The sequence below is a fragment of the Limulus polyphemus genome, unplaced genomic scaffold (genome assembly GCF_000517525.1).
Source record: "Limulus polyphemus unplaced genomic scaffold, Limulus_polyphemus-2.1.2 Scaffold3060, whole genome shotgun sequence".
Taxonomy (NCBI): domain Eukaryota; kingdom Metazoa; phylum Arthropoda; class Merostomata; order Xiphosura; family Limulidae; genus Limulus; species Limulus polyphemus.
The window spans coordinates 44,149-50,166 of NW_013668670.1; the positions used below are offsets into that span (position 1 = coordinate 44,149).

General features: G+C 33.5%; 1 long non-coding RNA gene across 2 annotated transcripts in view; it reads left to right on the forward strand.

The window, feature by feature from the left end:
- LOC111088057 overlaps window positions 1-6,018 on the forward strand; it is a 24,190-nt gene that overhangs the window by 6,283 nt on the left and 11,889 nt on the right. For both annotated transcript variants that reach the window (XR_002612674.1, XR_002612675.1), the window contains exon 4: window positions 1,338-1,434. This is a non-coding gene — a long non-coding RNA (uncharacterized LOC111088057). The remainder of the gene's footprint in view (window positions 1-1,337; window positions 1,435-6,018) is intronic.

Genomic DNA, 6,018 nt, shown 5'->3' on the forward strand with positions numbered 1-6,018 from the left:
CCTAGCACTGTGCACACACCATTCCATGGATGACTAGTTACTGCTGGCACCATCTTTTCGGTTGTCAGAACATCACACCTGGATTCTACTTTCAGAAACAACCAAGGCAGGCTTTGTTATCAGAGTTGAGACATTTGTTCTCACTCCAACACAATATATCATTATTCTGGGTATTTTTTTCATTATGTATTTCAGTCGGTATCAGCTGACTCCCATATGACTCCACACTATGGGACAGGAAGTCTGACTCTTACTCACCTCTCCTTCTTCCTCTGCATGGGTGGTTCTTTCTCTTTTGGGAATGTGGGCATCACTTGAATCCCTCATGTCTTTGGGATGAGTGCACAAGAGATCCCTTTAATGGTCTTTATGCCACCAATGGATCATAAACATTGATTCACTGGATTCCCCAGTTTACTTATTCAGGAAGGGCTAAGGGCAATTAAGTGGGGTATAAAAGACTGGAGCACGGAGAAAAATCAGACCAATGCTTAGATGGGCAACAGGAGAAACCTTTGCAGTCAAGTAATAGCTGTAGTGTGTATATGAGGGGGTAAGTATTACTGGAAATGTATTTTCGATTTAAGAAAATTATCTAGGTGAAGTGAGCAATGAGAATGGTGAATGCTTCCACCATGAAATTTATATAATGGAACAGTGATATCAAGGACAATGGAATCCTGCAATAATAGGAGATTAATATAAAAAAATATTACCATGATGAAAGTTTTGAACATAGCCTGAATGTATTTTCAGTATATAATATTATTATTTTCATTGCTTTTTTAAACTAGTATTGCTATTATGTATTGTTTTTGAACATTTTTAAATGCAATTTTCAATGAATAAATTAAGTTATTAAAGAAAAAGTTATTTTCATGATATATATCAATATTTTGCATAAATCTATCGTAACTTGAAAAACTGGAGGGGATCAGTAATTCTCAATATGATTTTTAGAATCAGCATTGTCAAATTACTCAGAAACAGTTTCATTTTTTTGAGTGGCAGAGAAAAGTTTTTTGTTAATGCCTAGTGTAATTATAAATTTAAGTAAACTGATATAGGCTAGTTCACATAGTAGATTTGATATAAATATCATTGGAACTCTTTCATTGTTTTTGTGTTAGTGCTAGATGCTTGCCACTTTACCATTTGTGATTAATGTCACAAATTGTGGAGTGTAGAATCCTATTGTTTGTCACAATGACAATGAGAATCTGTAAAGTTTACACTCAATCATTGATAAATTTATTTTCTGATCCTCTTGTCTTCTTTTTTAATCTGCTGATTGCATGGTTGTAATCTATATTTGTTTTATTGAATTTTGCACACAGCTATTCAAAGACTTTTCAAGATAACCATCCTTAATTTTGAAAAGATAGACTAGAGGGAAGGCAACTAACTAGTCAACACCATCCAATGGCTGAAAGGGTGAGTATTTCATTGATATATTTCATAACCACAACCTGCAGATTGCAAGTCAAATGCCCTAACCACAAGGCCATGCCAAATCCATCTGTATTTGTACCTCATACAGAAGTAAATAGAACAGATTGCTGTTAGATATACATGACTGTTTCAGTTTAATGCGAGAGTTATGGTTTAGATAATTTGTACAGTGCAAATGTTAAATTTAGTTATTTTTAAAAGCAATATTTTATCACAGGTTTGTTTACATAAGTGTTTACGAATCATACATTGTGTAGTTCAATAGTTATGAACTGGTGCTTGTTATATTATTGCATCATATTACTAGAACCATCTGGGTTATTCTCGTTGTTTCAATCGAGTATTATTGCATCATAATATCTAGTATTGTGTGGAATTCTAGACCTGTGTCGAGGTATAAATACACTTTGAAAATTTAGTTCAAAAAGAAATATATATATATATCTAGACTGTGTGATTGTGAGTTTAGCCATTAAGAGAATATAGTGGTGATGTTTTAAAATGCAATTATTACAGATTGTGTTGTAATAACAGAGTAGAGAAGAATAATTTGTTTTGTCAATTGTGTACTAAAGTACTTTAACCAGCCTGTGTATACTTTGATGAAAAAGAGACAATTATTTAAAGCTCTGGATACAACTGTCATAACCAACAGTGTAATTAACATTTGTTTATACATTTGAAACTAGTAGACTGTGTGCTGTTTGTTTATTGTTGAAATTTTTTGACAACAAGTCACAGACACCTACTGTAAAAATCCAACCCATACCAAAAAAAAACCTGACAATTGCATTATGATGAAATTGCTATTTGACCTACTGGAAGCACCACTCTACAGAATTTCAAATATTGTAGCTATTATGTATCAACAGGTGATTTATTTACATTGTCATTCTGTAGAAGTAATAGTCTTTTTTGTATTTCCAGCTCCAATGACTTATAATTTTGACCAATTCTTTCTTATTCGGGGAACAAAATAGTTTGGTAGATTTGATTAGCAGAAACTGCTAATCAATATTGAATTTGATTAGCAATTAGCAAATAATGCTTAGCATCCTTTTAACATTCATCATTTTAACACATTATGGCAACTAAATCCAGTGCTAAAAGTTTTAACTCTTTGTAAAAACATCCACTAATGAAAATGAGGTAAATGGTATGTTTTTATTCTAATAACACATTTATTCAGCTTTAAACCCTAATACATAATTGTACCATACATGGCATTTCATGAACAAAATAGTTTCTGGTATATAAAGTAATACTTCAAAACTGCAAGAAACACCAAACACTTCAGCTGTGACAAAATAAAACAACAATTGATTAACCAGAGAAAGAGTGACTTGAAGATATTGCAACTGAATGAGGCTGCCACAAATTTTTTGCTGTTTTTTTATGAGACCTCATCTCTCTCTCTTCACAATTTGTGATGCGAACCTAGATATTTTGTCCCCTATTATTAGTAGTAGAGCTCCTATCATGTGTTCAAAATAGCCTCTTTGAATAACAAGTGCTGCATCTCAATAATATGAAATATGATACAGGAATTTTCAGTAGAGGCCATGGGCACCACAGATCTGCCAACATGCATGGTGAAAAACAAAATATTGGAAACATTTCAAAATTTTCAGACCACAACATTATATACCATCATGTACAACAAATAAATGTAGCCATTAAGAACTTTAGTCATAATGTGATTTCAATAGCTACATTTATGCTATCACCACTATGCATACAAAGTCGTGTATATTGTACTGTATTTTTAAGTCATAATTGCAACCAGTCACTGTTGTAATGATATAGCTATTGTTGAATGATTCAAATCATTATTAAATAACTACAGATGGTTTGTTTATGCGCTTTGAACTAAAGACTTAGCTTATTGACCTTTACATTTGCAGGTCTCTAGATAATCCTACATTTTGATGTGCATTTAATTTCATGTTTCAAATTTAGCACTTAATTATATCAAGGTCCAGAAGTATTATGATTTCCACTGAGAGTGTCCCTCGTCTAGCAGTTTCACTATCTGTCTGTGCATAAGTGCATAGCATTAATGGCATAAAATAGCCATGGGAGTTATGTTACAAGTGACATAAGTATAACCACTACAATAAATGTAAGATAACTGTTATAGCTAATTGAATATATTTTCATTAATTGAAATTAAGACAATGGTTAAGACTATTTTTTTTTTTTTACCTCAGCATTAACATGTAAGCTGTGTGTGATATTCGTGCATGTTGTAATGGCTCTTAAGGCACTTAATGTTGCCATTATTCTCTGGAGGTTAAGTATATTATATTAAAATGATTTTCTAGACTCATATTTTTACAGTTCATGTTACCACATCTGATCATGCTCTTTCTGACAAACTTGGATCTTGACAATAGTCTTGCAGTTTCCATTACAAGAAATTTCATCATAAGGCAGTCATGCTTAAATCACATCCCTCCTCCCTGTATTCTTTCTATAATCTATCTAGTGTACAAGGACAACCATTTCGCAGTGCCTATTTCAACTGTCTGATCATGAAAAAATTCATAGCTGCTATTTCTTATGATTTACTAATATTACTTTGCATGGAATAGCATGAATACCCATTTCATTCTCCAGTTGCTTGAGGTATGTGACAGTTGAATGGATATGTCATGGAAGCAGACTGTGTACATGTGGCTTGTGTTGCCTTTACAGACAAAGATCTTTCTTTATTACATTATATATTGTTGCCTGGGGCAAACAGATGGCTTTTGTTATTGACTTTTGTGTTCATAGATTCTCACCTGTCACAAAATGCCATACTTTGCTTCCAGTGACTTGTTGCAGCCGTTTTTTCTGGGTGGTAATGGTGTACCAAGTTGATTTATGTTCTTTTACTTTCTAAAGTCATTAAGGGATACCCACATTTTTCACTTTATAAAACCCTAATTGGAATACTTTTTATGATCTGACAGTGTAATATTCTTGTTGGAAAGGGCTGTTACATACCATTCTCAAAAGTGATCAGTTTTTGTTGGCATCACACTACCTACAAAATGCCAAACAATGTAAAAATGTAATTCTGATGCACTTCATCTCTCTATATTGGCTGAGATTTGCTGATCTGTGTATTTAAAATTGTCTTACTGTAACATACTTAACCCTCTGTATGATTGTTTGTGTGCATGAACATTGGATTTCATATATGGTGTTACTGTTTATTATGGATGGTTTCCACAAGGTATGTATAAGGATGAATTTAAGATATTTTTCTTTCTTGAATTTAACTTCTCACTCAGGTTTGAAACAAGAAGACTAGATCTGCTGATCCACCAGTTCTTTTGTATGATGAGTAAAGTTGATAAAGTAAAAATTAATAATGATAAATAATTGTTATTAGATTAAATAAATATATAATAATGTGTTATTAATCCTTGTAAATGACTTAATAAGTTGATAAAAATGTCACTTCACCAGCTCAATCTAGTTCGCACCATATGGCAATTGTTGTTCATGCAATTTGATAAGTAACATCTCAACCATAAATATGTGTGTTATATCTCAGCTGGCCTTTGAGCCTTGATATTAAGGACTGATCAGCACTGGTTATACCAGACATAGTGTGTTTGAGATATTATTACAAATTTTTCTTTACTTTCAATCAGCAGTTCTTAGAATTATGATCTGTTGCTGTTGATCTCACATATTTGGATGAATGATATATCTCAGGTTTAAATATAGAAAGAAAGAAAAATGTTTGTATTGTGCAACTAAGAGATGGCAACTAAAAGCTACAATCACACCGAGGGCCATCTGAACTGAATAGATCATAAAACAAACCATGTCAGCAGTTGGCTCGATATTCGCTTAGCATGTTTGGGTGGGTGGGTGGCTGGATGATAGCTGGGGTGTGTCGTGTGTTGTCGAGTTACAGATGTTGTGTTGTGTTATATACGTATGGTTAGCTAGAGGATAGCTGGAGTGTGTCATGTGTTGATAAGTTAGAGATGCTGTGTTGTGTTATATACTTGTGATTGGGTAGAGGATAGCTGGAGTGTGTCACGTGTTGATGATATAGTAATGCTGTGTTATGTTATATATTTCTATTTGGCTAGGGGGTAGCTAGAGTGTGTCATGTTTTGATAATATAGAGATGCTGTGTTGTGTTATATATTTGTAGTATGATTTTACTAGATTGGATAGCAGGCTCAATAGCAAACTTTGTTTGAGTCTGAGGGTTGTCATGGTCAAGATGAGGCTTATCTACATGGTAGAGTATTGGTCTCAGAACACTTTTGTAAACTGATAGTCTTGTGTTCTAAGCCCAGTGTGCATAGATTTCTTAACATTCTGATGTCTTGTAGTATATTGTTATGACAGCAGAAGTCACGCTATGCTGGGAGCATGCGCGCTGGAGTTTCTAGAAAGATCATAACTTATCGAGGAACCTCGCAAATGTCTGAGTGTTTGCCAGGCGCCCTCTTTTTTAATATATAAGCCCGGCAAATAAAACCAGCGATATATAAATTGAAGATAGAGATAACTGAGTCAAGCGAACAGTAGGCACCGTAAGTAAAGTGTGTG